At 41.3% G+C, this 16,011-nt stretch overlaps 1 long non-coding RNA gene across 1 annotated transcript; it reads left to right on the forward strand.

Annotated features, from left to right (window-relative positions):
• The first annotated feature begins 3,283 nt into the window (after nucleotides 1-3,283).
• Nucleotides 3,284-7,664, forward strand: LOC109200092 (uncharacterized). The gene is made up of 4 exons (XR_002060300.2): nucleotides 3,284-3,316; nucleotides 3,788-3,889; nucleotides 4,045-4,240; nucleotides 5,194-7,664. It is a non-coding gene; the product is annotated as an uncharacterized LOC109200092 (long non-coding RNA).
• Nucleotides 7,665-16,011: the final 8,347 nt, after the last annotated feature.

The following is a 16,011-nucleotide window of genomic DNA, read 5'->3' on the forward strand; positions in this document are numbered from 1 at the left end:
AGGTTTATCCTTGTAGCGATCTGCTAGAGGGTGTGGGGAACCATAGTCATGCCCCCCAGAGTATGAAGCAGACACGGAGGAGACTCAGAGTCCGAGGTACCCCACCCCCTGGAAGGGGCCCGACGCTTGCCAGGCCCCGCCATCGCCTGGTCAGTGTGTCTTTGCTATTCCTTTGTTCTCTTGGGGAAATTTAGAAACCCTCCTACTAATGTTGAGATGCAGCATTTTACAGTAATAATGCTGTGAAAAAGGAAAAGGACAATCTATTTGGCAGCGTGCATTTTGTGTGAAAGCGACTGATACTTTCATCTGAACAGACCCAAAAGCATTCTTTTTAAATTAAACTGTGTAAAAGTGCATCACCAATCATGTATAACCTGTGTAATAACTAAATAACTGATTGATTTAGAAGCAACTGTGTTAGCATACTAACTGTGTTAGTCTTCCAGCAGAATCTGCATGTATACAGAAGTTAGTTATTGATGTAGACAGAGGAATAAACACACGTGGGATATCAGCTTTCACAGGAATATACACACCAACGTCACGTTATTAAACTCTCACGTATGTGCTGTGTTGTAAAGACCCCTTTTAGCACATCCCAGCACACCCACTCACTTCACCAGATGCACCTTGTTTAGTTCTCTCACCTTTGATTGGGTGTGATGCTTTTCCTTAATTGCACTCACCTGTCACACGTTATATAAGGACTGCATTCACTTTTGGCTCACTCTTTCTTCACTCCCACATGGGGCGGGAGTGGAGCATTGGCAGTCCAATGTGTGTCTTTCCTTATTGATTCTGAGAATAAAAGGAGAACCCTGTGAATGATTGATGACTGCTTATTCTCATTCTAATCGGATGAGCCCATGATGATGATGACTTAAACTCTGAGCCTTCCTTCCTTCAAAACACGCTGCAACATAACAAGACACGGATCTTGTGCTTTACTGAGAGGGTTTGCAGTGGGAGTTAATGCAGTCTCCGGAAAGGCTTGTCATCAGTGAGTCATCCACACTGTGGATGTGTGAGGGTGTAGTTTCGTAACGTTGGTGGGAAAAACCCACACATACACATGTCGGCCCAACATCACAAACACACAGCCTAGTCAGCAGAAAGAAAAGTATAAAGAAATAGTGTACTCTTACTGGGGCGACTCATGGAAATCTCACTTGGTGAATATTATGGTCACAGGAAGCAAGGTGATCGTAATATTCACCAAGTGAGAGGAGGTGGATCTACAACAAGTAATTAGATGTGTGTACACGTCAGTACAGATTATGGGTGCTGATGATGCTGTTCTCACTGATTGTTATCACACATGTCCATCCGAGGTCAGTATTGCAGAGGATGAGCGAGGACTGAATATTTCAACTGTCAAATGTTTATATTATCTTCTTGTGGAAAGGAGACTTTCAATCCTGGAACTTGTTGTAAAATACAACATGAACACAGCATCACAGGTAATTAATTATTAAACAAAAAATTAGAATTAGAATTTTGACTTTATGCTTTTGCAAGAAACAGAGCACCTAAATGAGGTGAACATGGAATAACTTAATAATCGATTTAGTTAATGGTGTGAAAAGCATAAAAATGTTTAAAGCAGTAATTTCACTGCCTGGTTGTTCAAGTTTTTCGCCAATTTTGAGGCTGCAGTCTGTGGAGCAGTTGAATTGTACTGCTGTAGACTATATACACTATTTAATACTGCAAGAAATAACTGGTAGCTGAGTGTATATACCTGTTACATTGGTATAAATCATGGTAGCTACATAACTGCTAACGCAATTTCTACAGCCAAACATAGAAAAGTACAACAAAATATTTATTTGCTTGCTTTTATAAAGGATTTTTAAAATATGAATCATCCATCTACTAGCACTTAAACTAAGTTAGATGTTTCCATTTATTCAAAGCTATTGCAACAGTCCTTATTTTTAGTTCTATGAACATGTGTGGACCATTCACCCTGACATTGTGCGCAGTAAGCAGATTGAGGCATTTTTGGAAAAGTGTCAGTGAGGAAATCCGATATCCGTTTCTTCCAGTCCCCCACTTCTCCCTAGAGTTTATAATGGCTGCATTGTCTGATGAAACCCTATGAAAAATCAGAGATTTATTAGAGACTTTTTCTTTTCCCGCAATTTTGTCTGAACCCATAATTTGTTCCAGACCTACAAGAAGCTTCTTCCTGGCTGACTCACTGCTGCTTGAGTGTAACGGAAACATACTAGGATATTTTTAGATTACGCTTCAGGCTTAATTTCCTAGTAGTGATGTAATACACATACAACAAACTTACAGCTGTTACACTATGGTGTTGGTATCTGTGTCTTGATTTTACAGTCAGTGTTACACAGGGTCTGAGTGAAAAAGTGTTCAGCTGCTGTGACTTGAAGGCCTACAATCCGGTCAACGTTATATGCTGCCAGTCAACCATAATAGCGACACCTGGACCAAAGGCTGAATGTTGTGGTAAAGGTGAGCAAACCTGGACAAATTAATGGAAAATGGCATGTTACAACCCGACTTCCAAAATTTAAACTAACAAAATGTACCATTTTATGACAAACATTAGATCATTTTGCATTAGATGACTACCGTGCATCTTTAAAAAAACTTTCAACAGGAACAACAAAAAGCCTGGATAAGTAAATGAAAATAAAAGGAAACAGCTGGAGGAATATTTTAGCAATATTTTCCAGCCCGGGCCTTTCTGTGTGGAGTGTGCATGTTCTCCACGTTTCTGTGTGGGTTTTCTCCTACCCAGTGCAGTTAGTGCGGTTAAGTTGACTGGTGATTCTAAAATTTACACTGTTTGGTATGCTTATGTGACAGCTTCACCTCAGTGGTCAATAGAAGTTACTGGACACGCTATTTTTTGTTATATGTGTGAATGTGAGTGTGAATTGCTGTCTGCCTCTCTGTGTTAGCCCTGTGATAGACTGGCCACTGGAATGTGGGTTTTATTCAGTGGTTGAGAAGGCAGTAGAAGCAGTCGACAGTCAAAATCTCACAGCCATCACTGAGATGAGTAACTTTTGTGAAGTTATGGAATAAGAAAGTTTTATAAAAAATTTAATTATTTAGATTTCTCCAATTAGTTGCTGTTTGCCTTGATAACAGCTTACTGAGTTTGTCAGTGTAAAGAATCTCTATGGTCTTTTCCACGGTGGCCAGTAGCCACCACCAGTCTGTGGTGACTACCAGTGTGACACAGAGACTCGGTGCTGCTGTTCAAATGAGGACAACATTCTGGAGATACAACCAAAGGATTCATCCTGCTGTGTCAAGTACTTTAGTACATCTGCAGGTCAGCTCAGGACTTAACTGCATGTATTATTTTGTGGGACAGATCTCATGAAAATCATCGCAGTTTGTGTCACACTTTACATATCAGTCTTGAGGCAGCTTGTAAGTAATCCAGTTGATTGACTTGAAAGTATGCAGTGAAAGACAAATTAGTCAACCTGCCGTATTAGTGTGCATGTTTTAACTTGCAGTAGATGGATTAGTTTACAATAGGATTACACCACTCTCAAATAAAGGTTAGTTTTAGTACTCAGTGTTTAATTCTTATTTTTTGCGTAACATTCTTTTGGTGTTCTTATGTAAGCTTTATTTAATCATAAATGCTTTATGTAGTTTTACACACCAAGGTGAAATAGCACTATGAATCTCACTGTATCCTATTTAAAATGGCTAGCCCTTCATCTATTCTAGATGGAGGGCTTTTATACCAGCTACTGCGAGTGATGCCTACATCTTGACTTTGCTTCTACAGCTCAATCATGTGGAACTAATACTTTCAACAAAGAAACACATCTATGCTGTCAGTTAACTGTTATTGCCAAACCTTCACCAAAGCACAGATATTGTGAAAAGGGTAAGTAGAGCTAGTATTACATTATAAAGAGCGATAGTACTGTATGAAGAATGTGTGAAACCAGGATCCCGCTTTAAAAAGCTTAACTTTCACTTGGATATGATTAAAGTATACCATATCTGTTTTATTTTTTGTATTTGCTTCTTTTTCTCCAGGACCACATGATGAGTAAAAGAAGCTGTGTTGTGGTCCGATGAATGATAAGAAGATCCTGAAGAGGAACTCCACAGATCATGTGTGCTGTCATCATGGCCAGCAGCTAGGCTGACTGCTGCTGTTGGAAGAATGATGGTGCTGAGATACAGCTGAAGAATTCATCTTGCTGTGTAGAAGAATCAGCTGTACTTGAAGGTCAGAAGTGGCCAAATCCAGTTTCATACACATCTTAGAAATTTATTTAAAAGTAAACTCTGGGTATACACTGCTTTGAATGAGAAGCCACCATTAATAAAAGAATGACTGCTGTGGCACCGGGCATCACCGGCCCCACTCCTGCTAAACAGGTGACAATAGATTTAAAAGCGACAGGACTTAGTACTGTTGAATCTTTGATTTGATTTATTTTTTGCTTTGTTTTACTTGCATCAATTTGAAAGAGTCCATGTAAACGCAAAACATTATTTTATTTTACATGCTGGAATATGCAGAAAATAGGTTTAAATGTTAAACAATTTCTTCAAGTCAAAGACAGTTGCATATAAATTAATTTTTGCTTAATGCAATGTGCATAAAATTAAAAGATTGAAACTAATAAAACAAATTTTAAAGGAGACTTTCCATTTGATTCAATTTTATATGATGGATTATGCATAAAAATAGAATTTGGCTGAAAGGTCTATTGCTTTACTACGTATTCGGGTTGTGTATCATGTTTTAAAAATGTAACTAAGTAACTAATTACTTTTGACAATAAGCAATCAGTAAAGTAACAGGATTACTTTTTTGGAGAAGTAATCAGTAATTAGTAACTAATTACTTTTTTCAATTAACTTGACCAACACTGCTGCACAGAGTGTGAAAATCTTCTGTTGAAAAGAACATGACACCAAAAATGAAACAGTAGGAAGAGGTTTTATTGCTGCTTGTGCTGTGTGACTCATTTTGGCTGTAAGTTCCAAGTTAACGAATTTAACTAACTAATTTATTAAGCATATCTGCAGGCTTTTATCGAATAATATAACAAAAATGGAGAACTGTCTCATTCATTTAGCATGACTGAACTTTCAAATGTATTTATTACAAAACCTGCAAAGCATTAGCCAGTGCACTGGTCTCAATGACACAATTTTGTTGAATTCCTTCAGAGTGGGAAAACAATTCTTATCAGTAAATTGCAAAGGATGGGAAAATATGCAGGCTCTCACTGGTCGATATCACACAGGATATGGTGTTTTGGCAAAGGAATTTTTGCAGCTTCACCCTAGCTGATGTGGGTGAGTCATGTTTTCTAGACATAATTCATCCTCATATGTTTAAACTAATAAATGTCTTGTTGTAACTCCTCTTTCTGCTCTCCCAACCCTCACACCTCTACTTATAGGTCAAAGCAAGTCAAAACCCATAGTGCATAACCCACATACATATGTGTGCTGTGATGGATGTCTAAGTGGAAACCTTTGATCAATCAAGTAATGTACTCAGTACTTTCTTTGTTTGTTTTTCCAGGCATGACAATCCAAGGGAGGAAGAGGATATAAGAGGAACAGAGACACCGGAGGGCCGTGCAGGCAGGAATAGGAAAGGAATCCGTGGGAGAGAACAACCGTTCCGCTTTTCCCTGGCTGCTCCACCACCGGCTGCTCTTCATCTCCACACGTCCTGGCTCCTGGCGTCCTGGTTGTTCTCTCCCACGGATTCCTTTCCTATTCCTGCCTGTACGGCCCTCCGGTGTCTCCGTTCCTCCCCTTAAGGCCTTCTCCAAAGGCCTTAAGGGGGATATCGTCTTCTTCCCTTGGCGAAAGTACTTTCACCGCGGCTCCTGCATGTGGATAACTCCGACCATCCTCTTACCAAAGACCTTTTATCCTGCCTTGATAGCTTTAATTTTAAACAACACATAAACTTCCCTACTCACACCAAGGGCCATACTTGGACCTAGTCTGCTGCTCCAGAGTTAATCTTTCAAACTGCACAGCCGACGAGCTACCAACCTCTGATCATCTGCTTCTCTCCTTTAATGTCCTAATGACTTCCTCCATAATCAAGAACCCCCGCACCATGTCTTTCAGGAATATCAAGAGAATAAATCTTGATACCCTTTCTTCTGCTCTTTCTAGTTGTCTATCTCTCAACAACCTGTCTACTCTAGATGATCTGGTCTCTTATTATAATCATAGCCTCAGTAGTATTTTGAACTCTCTCGCTCCACTAAATACTAGACCTGTATCCTTTTCTCACTCAGCACCTTGGTACACACCTGAACTCCGACTTTGGAAAGCTAAAGGCCGACGACTTGAGCGTCTCCATAAGAAAACCGGCCTTACTATTCATAAGAAAATGTTTAACAATCATGTTCTGTTTTATAAAGATTGTATTAACCAAACTAAATCTGCCTATTACTCTACCATTGTTTGTTCAAGCGAGGATTCTACTAAGACACTGTTTTCACTATTCAACTATTTTCTCAGGCCGTCTGACTTTCTACCTGCACATCTCTACTCGTCTAACTTCTGTGACTCTCTAATGCTATTCTTCACTGAAAAAATTCATAAAATACACCAAGACCTGGCTCCTGTGTTCCATGTAGCTCCTCCTTCTCAACCCCACCCCCATTACATTGCCTTTCTGCCTTCCAACTTCCCTCTGTCACTGATATCTCTCATCTCATCCACAAATCAAAGCCTTCTACCTGTCACCTTGACCCCCTTCCTACAGTCTTAGTCAAGGCCTGTCTATCCTCTCTTCTTCCCCTCATATCTGCCATTATCCATTCTTCACTCACCTCTGGAACTGTTCCTGCCTCTTTCAACGTTGCCGCTCACCCCAATTCTGAATAAAACAAACAAACATACAGGTCTACAGCCCAACAACCTTAATAATGTTTGTCCCATCTCCAATCTACCATTTCTCTCAAAAATTCTTGAAAAAATAGTTGCTTCACAAGTTTATCTACGCCTTACCAATAATAACCTTTACGAACAGTTCCAGTCTGGTTTCCATCTTTCTCATAGCACCAAAACTGCTCTTATAAAAATAACGAATGACCTTCTTATGGCAGCTAGTCTCCTCTCCATCCTTATTATCCTCGATCTGAGTGCACCATTTGACACCATCTCTCACACCATCCTTCTCAGCAGATTAGCTTCTATCGGCCTTTCTCATACCCCACTAGCCTGGTTCAAATCATACCTGTCTGACCGCACTCAGTTCATTCGATTACAATCCTTCACCTCTCAGCCTTTTCCTCTGTCTACTGGGGTGCCCCAGGGATCTGTCCTTGGGCCTTCCTTTTCATTATTTACCTCCTTCCACTTGGACACATTTTCCGTAAATATAATATTCAGTTTCACTGTTATGCCGACAACACCCAGCTTTACCTGTCCACCAAACCCGACTCTACTCTTCCTCCACCCTCCCTCACCCTCTGCTTAGCCGAACTTAATTCATGGTTTTCCTCCAACTGTCTTAAACCCAACAGCAACAAATCAGAACATCTCCTGGTTGGCTCCAAATCATCGCTATCCAGGAATAACACTTTTGCTGTTACTATCAATAACTTGTCAGTTACTACCAGAGGTGTGGACTCGAGTCACATGACCTGGACTCGAGTCAGACTCGAGTCATTAATTTTATGACTTTAGACTTGACTTGAAAAAAGGTTGTAAGACTTGTGACTTGACTTGGACTTTTACACCAGTGACTTGGGACTTGAATTGGACTTGAACCTGTTTACTTGAAAAGTGATAGAATACCTTGTGTGTGTGTGTGTGTGTGTGTGTGTGTGTGTGGGTCAAACTGTGACCCCAGGAAGACTCCCCAGAGCCGTCCATCTAAACAAAAGGCTCTTAGACTCAAACAGATATACGTGTGTTTGCTATACCATATATCAGCAAGAGAAGATACGACCTCTCCTAGGAGGTGTGTGATCTATGCCAGAACACTCTGAAGAGGAGTGAACGCACTCCCCTCTTCATGCTACACAGAGTTGTTACAGACCTCCTAGGATGAGACATTCTTTCAATCTACAAATGATTATATACTTCTAAGCATATATGAGTAAATATTTCTAAGCATAAATGACAATCAACAATACAAATCTAACATTTCCCCCCTTTTGACAATTATGCTAGAAAAGTACCCAGTTATGATCACGTCATGTCTGACAGTGTCAATGCAAACATTTTTATACTCAGCATATGTAAACGTATACAGTCTGACAAATATATTAGCAGTTATCCAAGTTCTCATTGATCTCATTCAATGGTAAACTGCATCCTACAAGCAAACAGATGAATCGTCAACAGTCAAAAGAGAAATTAACATTTTCAAAAACACTCCAGCTTGGTTGTGCTCCTCTGCAAGACATGTAAATCGCACGTCTCTCTGCAGAGTGGTTTAAGTTCTGCAGGGCGTCATAAATGTCTCTTCCAGTTGTTTCCATCACTGTTCATAGGACCAGAGTCCAAATGTATGTAGAATAGACATTCAGACATACCAGTTGAGTTTGTTGTTTGTCAACATGGGTCTCAGCTATCGTGAAAGCTGCAGACCTCTTCAGCACTCTAGTTTTATGGCCTCTGCCAACCCCCATCACCTCACTTCAGGCCTCTGTCCTGTGGGGGATATTTATGACTCCTCCTTTTTCCATCCTCTGCAGGAAAAACCCTCTGTGGAAAGGGTGCTGGATCCAGTTATCTTACTGCTGTTATGATCCCAGCAGTCGTCAGTGTGCCATCGTGTGCATAGTACAGTGACACAGCATTAGATGATGTTCATAGGAAACTGCTGTCATCACCACCATAGCTTCTAGTTCCTGTGCTTTTCACAGAATCATGATGTCATCCTTGGACTCCCCCTGCGTTGTCAATTGAGCTTGGCACGCTCCCCTCATCCTTCAGGTGCCCGTCTGTTGTCCACAGTCTCCTCTGTTGGCCTCTGGAAAGCCCCCTTGGCACAGCTCTCATTCCAACGCAGCTTCGTGGTGGTCCTTGCTGTGGCTCCAAAGTCTGATCTCATGATGGGCCCCAAACAGCTCGACCTTTGACCTCAACCACTGCCTGGACTGTCAGCTATGCCTGGAATGGGTTGCTTCTCACTGGGCCTCAGAAGATTTCTCAGGAGATCCCTTTCAGCAATACTTTAACTGCTGCACCTATATTTCCTTGCTAGGAGGAAAATCTTCTATTTGGAGAGCATGTAAAGCATCATCAAACCACATTCTTTAGTTCAGCGAGCTTCATTTATGGACCATCAAAGCCTCATCTGAACACGGATGCACCACTTTGCATAGGTTTACCCGTAAATGAACTGTTAATCACACAAATCACCGCAACAAACATAAAAACATAGTTTAGAAAACATAGAAAAGATAATTTCATGTAATTCATGTAATTCTGGACCCCTCCTCTTGACGCATGGACACTCCCATGAGTCAACTCATCAAAACCAGATTCCTGTCTAAAAGAAAAAGGTTAGCTAGATCATGTCCCAGGCAACATCAAGGCATCTCCCCCTCTGGAGCAGCACCACCCCGGACCTATAACCCTGCAATAAAAGATGTTAGTGTGTTTTGCACATTAAGTGTGCTCAACATCTGGCTCCGCCTGGAGCCATCATACACACCATCATGGCCTGGAAAACAAGATCTGGAAGTGAAATCAACCTCCACACTTATAAACAATTGTATCATTAGAGTAATAAAGCATCAACAGGACAAGTATCATGTGCAGGTTTTCTCAAATCAGTAACCTACAATTATTGGCATAATTCGCCCCAAACATGGATCATCCCATGTACTCAGTTAACAGTAATGTAATCGGTGACTTCCCTTAAGCAAAGTCACTCCATGTATTTAACACTAGGAGCTCAACAGTGGCCAGCTAATGAGCCCCATATCAAACTATTCCATAAACACTGCATCTCTTAGTTGCTTTCTCACGTTACTTGTCCGTCTCTGCTGAATCCTCTACATGCACTCTTAGAAAAACAAACATTAGCAACACACATGGATAATCCTGGTGGTCAGGCACAAATTGACAGGTTCCAGAGGTGCTATAAAAAACCATAAAGTTAGCCATCCATAGCTGTGGAAAGAAGTGACACTAGTTTCAACACAGGGAATGTCTCACATGTTATTCACATCGTCAAAGTAACCTTCACATTTCCCCAACAACACAGTGTAACAGCATCACCAACTCATAACCTGTAAACACAGTTTTCTTCACACATAAACCCAGAAATCCTGTAGTAAAAAACATCAACCAGCCATCCTGGTATAAATCACATGATCAAATCACATGAAAACTGTAATGCTGTAGAAAAGTTAGCGCTGCGCAGGTGTATACACACTTTCTCACAGTCACCTCTGTGAGCAACACAAGGTAGTGAGTAACACCCCTGATAGATTCACAGACACAGAAAGTGGCATTTAAAAGGCTAAATCACACAACCTCGGATGTTGTTATCATCTTCCTGCTCCTTGTAAAAAGAAACACACATAGATTCATCTGCACCTTTGTCAGGTGGGGGTTAACTTCGCACAGTGATGTCAGTCAGTCTGTCAGTTTCTGTCCGCTTTTACCAGTCAGTCAGTTTTATTTTCTCTCACTCATTCATTCATGCATTCATTCATTCTTTCTTTGCTGACAGTGGAAATTATTGTCGCACTTTCATTTCCACTTCTCAGCAAAATGACGTCATTTCAAAAAGAAAAGAAGAACTTTATATGGGATTATCTCGCTTAATCCTTTTTTGGGTAGGGACCTATTTTCTAATTGTCCCAGATAAGTGGCTTTCTCCAGAGCCCATTGCAATCTTTTGGAGAAACTCACTTGCAACAATTTTCTCGACGACGTGTCGTATAGCGCTTCTGTTCTAATCGTGCAGATCTGCTCAAACAGAGATCATCAAACAAACTTTCAGTGTACTGTGAAAGTATCAAAATAAAAAGGCCTCGTTAAGTCATGACACATGCTCCTCATCTCAGGAGGGTAAATCATACATTAGCATGATTTATCATACCATCATACTAATTGGCAGGCTCAACTTCACAACAAAAGAAAAATCATCAGCTAGATTAATTCAAACCAACCCAACCATCAGCCGCACAACACACAACATAAGCCTCATGTCTCATTAGCTATGAATTTTAATCCCCAGGACTGTACTTTTTACTCATTTAGGCCACAGATTTTATTTAGTTTTCCTTTTTCCCGTCATCATAAAACATGTGACATGTTGTCATGCATTTCACAAAAGAAGTTTGTTATGTATTCAGAGTTTGGTATCTGGGTGCAGGATTCACTCGCACATCACAACAGGAAACTCAGTGTTTTAGAGTGTCCACTCTAACACACTCCAACACATCCCATTCACTCGTACTAGAATTCAGTCACCTTTCATTAATCTAAGAACCATCAACTAATTTGCATATCAGCTATTAACCCACTAAGTTGACAGGACAACAGAAATGCATGTTCAAAATATTATCACAAAAATGGAATTTCCCTCATACAGTAAATTACTTGTGCTGCATCAATCAGGCAGAAAGCATGTCCCAATTTACTATATTAACAACTAAATTTATTGTCTGATCACTGGTTGGTCAAACCAGAATCTTTTTTTCCCACAAAAGTTAAACTGTTGTCCTGCAACCTAGAGAGTTAACTGTCAGCATTGGATAAATTCAGCATTTGATAACAAGTGTCTGCTAAATTGACACTATTTTAGCACTGATGAGAGATAACAAGCTGATCTTCATTGCATGTATGTTTGTGTTATTAGGCAGGTTTAATCAATGTGTCTGGAGCTGCATCTCCAGCAGGGCATGTTCTTAAAGCTGCCTTTCCTACACACTTCTCTGCTATTATTTGATCATTTTTAACTAATGTGCTATGAGTCCACCGGTGTTTGCATCACTTCTCATCACACGAAGTGACTTGGACAAGATGATAAACAGACTCACATGCTTAAGATGTTGTCTAATCTTCATGGGCTCTCTTGTGTTTGTGTTAGTAGGGTTAATGCATGTTCTGCTTGTGTGTGTGATTTTGTATATGTTTCTTTTTGCAGTGGTTCAGATTCCTTCACAATTTTCCACTTAAGCAGTCAGTTTTCTTTTCCCCAGGTTTGCTAACCCAAATTTTGATTTCCCACATTAAACAACAGCTTTCCTCTGTGTCCTTACTTACTCTCACGCTGTTGTCCTCTCCCACTTCAACAGTCCAATAGTCGGCAGTTCTTCTTCAGCTTTGTCCTGTGTTCCACTGTCTCATCTTGCCATTTTCTCCAAAGGCGGCAAATGTCAAACTCCAACAGTCTCCTTAGTTCTCCTCAAAAGTCCTTTTCACAAGCACAGTGACTTTGCAGCTTGTTGGAAACACAGTGTCATTCATCCAATCAGTCAGGATGATGGTTTGCTCTTCTTCTTTGATACTGTTTGTCCACACTGCTGCTGCTTGCTGGGACTCTTTGCCCAGGACTTTGCTGCTGTCTCTTTATCTGCCATGTTATTGCTCTTTGGAACTGCATTCCTTGTCTTCAGGGAGGAGTGAGAGCTCGCTTGTGAGGATGAGGGACACATGGAGCTGTAAATAAGTTAGCCAGAAATTGGCCTGAATGTTTCCAATAGTGTTAAACTATAACTTTTGTCCGACCGCTGCATATGGGAAATTGATCCGGGTCTGCTCCTCACCTGCAAGTGACACACTGAGACATTTTGATCATTATTCTCACTGCTTAACCAACACACAGAACTCTCCTTTCTTAAAAGCAGAAAATAAGATTGTAGTTGTTCTTGGCTAATAAACACAAAACCTGTTTCCTATTATTTTCCATCTACAATGTAGATTTTGTCTCTGTTTTACTCGTTTTTTACTCTACACTTTTTTTCCTTTACACTAGCTGGTGACCTGCAGAATCACCGCTCTCACAATTTGTGACAATTACATTTACACAGCGCACACACACACTGTGACATCAGGCACATTCACACTCACTTTTTTCATCTGCATAAATAAAACATATGGCTGATGATATGTGCCATGGTGATCCATAAGTATGATCACAAGTTTATTTAGTTAGTTTTCAACCCAACAAAGCAAATAAACAAAAACATGATGCTGATGCTATGAACACTCTACACACATGAATCAAGATCCAGGAGAACTGCTGCGCATCTGAAAGAAGAAGCTGAACTCACGGATACGCTACATACTCGAGTTATCATAGTTCTCTTCCCCTTTCTTTGATGAGTTCTCAGCCAGCTCCCGATCTGATAATGTGTAGCTTGCTCATCAGCCCAGAAGAGACCGCAACACAACCTCACACAGTGGTTGCGTGCTTTGCCCACAGTGGCAAAGACTTACATTTTCATATTCAACTCAGCTTCTCCATCATGTAGTTTTCAGCTGTTTCGCACAGGGTTCAGCATAATAGTTGTTTTCACAGGTGTGCTCTATATCTCGACAATGGCTCATATTAGGACGACAGTCTTTCAAACAGGTCAAGTGCCTCTATGCATGTAATTAGGTAAAATATTTACCTATTTTACTTCATCTCATATGTCATTGTACTGAATTTGAGCAACCTTAAGCTTAATGCAGATTACTGTTAACAACTGGTTAAAGTAATGGTCTGGAGCACAGGCTGTTGTTGATCAGGGAAATCATCTAAACATTTTGTGTCAGCACGGGGTGGGGGAAAGCCATTCACCAGAGCATATCTTAACTGCTGCTGATGTGGGCTGGCCTTCTCCACACGCTCTTCAAGGCTGCTGTTTTCCTGAAAACTTCTAACATTTGAGATTCTCCCGTGACTAGTTTACGCTCATGACAATTATGAGAATATAAATACCTCGCACTGTTGGGAGTAAATTCTTGCAAAAATGTGTTGTCTCCCTGTGAGGCAGTCTTACTTGCTCGGGAACCCATGATAACAACAACCGTGTCACAGACCATGCCTGCTCCGCAGCATTCACACAAACACAACAAATATCCTCGCTCACAAACAACAAAAATTAGGCCTATTTTCTCAACGCAGTCTCACGCAGTGGCTGCGCGCTTTGCCGCACTCAGTGGCAAAGACTTACATAACAGTGATCACGCGCTTTAACGCACACAGTGATGAAGACTTTCAACTCAGTCTCACATAGTGAATGCGTGCTTCGCCGCACACAGTGGCAAAGACTTTCAACGCAACCTCACACAGAGGATGCGTGCTTTGCCGCACACAGTGGCAAAGACTTTCAACGCAACCGCACACAGTGGATGCGTGCTTTGCCGCACACAGTGGCAAAGACTTGAAACTTACTCGGTGTTGCTTAGCGTGTAATATCAGCCTCGGATCCCGCCGATCGTCATTCATCGAAGAGAGAAAACAGACAGCTAATCCACCGGCCCGATGACAAATTCTCACGTCTCGCTGACGTCAGGGTTCTCTCCTCGGTGAATGCCGACTCCAGGGATCCGGCGTCAAAGGACCAATTAATGATAGGTTTGTAGCTTGAACCTATTCGCTGGAACGTTGAAGGCAATGTGATTACACAGCAAGCAAGACACGAGTAGGCAACATTCTTTATGTTTCACGTGCACGGGAGAGAACTGGACAGGCGCCGTTCCTTCGCTTGACCCCAGTTGCTCTGGTCCGTTCTCCCGTAATACTGCTCTTTTATTGAGGTTACATGAATATGCATAGGTTCATTAACATATGACATCTTATAGGTATACATGTGAACAAAGAATACCTTGTGTGTGTGTGTGTGTGTGTGTGGGTCAAACTGTGACCCCAGGAAGACTCCCCAGAGCCGTCCATCTAAACCAGGCATGTCCAAAGTCCGGCCCGCGGAGATTTCAAGTGGCCCGCAGCTTCAGTCCAATTATGTATAATTTATGGCTCTCTTTCTAAGTCCGAATAAATAAATCATGACTTTAAAGGTGTAATTCCTTTTTTCACCACATGGTGACAGCACATCTTTTTCCTGCTACTTGCACCTGTGCTGCGAGCCCGCCCTTGTCTGGTCATTTCTGCCATGGCGACTGTACAAAAAAAGAGAAAGGTTGATGGTGAGGGCCGCCGCTTTCAGGAGCGGTGGGAATTGCAGTATTTTTTTACTGAAAATCGAGGCAATTGTGTTTGCCTGATTTGTAAAGAGACTGTTGCCTTGTTTAAGGATTTTAACATTAGGAGACGCTACGAGACTAAACATGCTGCAACATATAACAAGCTAACAGGGAGTGAGCGCGCTGAAAAAGTGAAGCAACTCCAAGCTGCTCTGGCTTCGCAACAGCGATTTTTCATGCGGGCCTGTGAGACACACGAAAATATCACGAAAGCCAGCTACGAAGTGGCTATGTTAATAGCTAAACATGGTAAACCTTTCACTGAAGGTACGTTTGTCAAAGACTGTGTCATGAAAATGGTGGAGAACATTTGCCCCGAGAAGAAGCAAGAATTTCTGAATGCTTGCTTGGCACGCAACACTGTGGCACGAAGAGTTGAGGATATATCGTCAGACATTCACAGACAGCTGCGGGACAGAGGAGTGGATTTTGATTATTTCTCATTAGCCTGTGATGAAAGCACCGATGCATCTGACACCGCGCAACTGCTGATTTTTTTACGAGGAGTCGACGACAAGATGAATGTGACAGAGGAGCTGCTGGATCTCAAAAGCCTTAAGGGTCAAACCAGAGGAATGGATTTATTCATTTCTGTTTGTGAAGCTGTTGATGATATGAAGCTACCATGGAGTAAAGTTTCTGGGATCATTACTGATGGTGCACCTGCCATGGCTGGTGAGCGAAGCGGATTGTCCACACTGATCTGCAATAAAGTCAGCGAAGAAGCAGGTAACGCTGTTAAACTTCACTGTATCATTCATCAGCAGGCTCTCTGTGCTAAACATCTCAAATTTGATGATGTTATGAAACCAGTAGCAAAGACGATCAACAGTATTCGCTCTAAAG

This window comes from Oreochromis niloticus, linkage group LG14 (assembly GCF_001858045.2).
Source record: "Oreochromis niloticus isolate F11D_XX linkage group LG14, O_niloticus_UMD_NMBU, whole genome shotgun sequence".
Lineage (NCBI taxonomy): Eukaryota > Metazoa > Chordata > Actinopteri > Cichliformes > Cichlidae > Oreochromis > Oreochromis niloticus.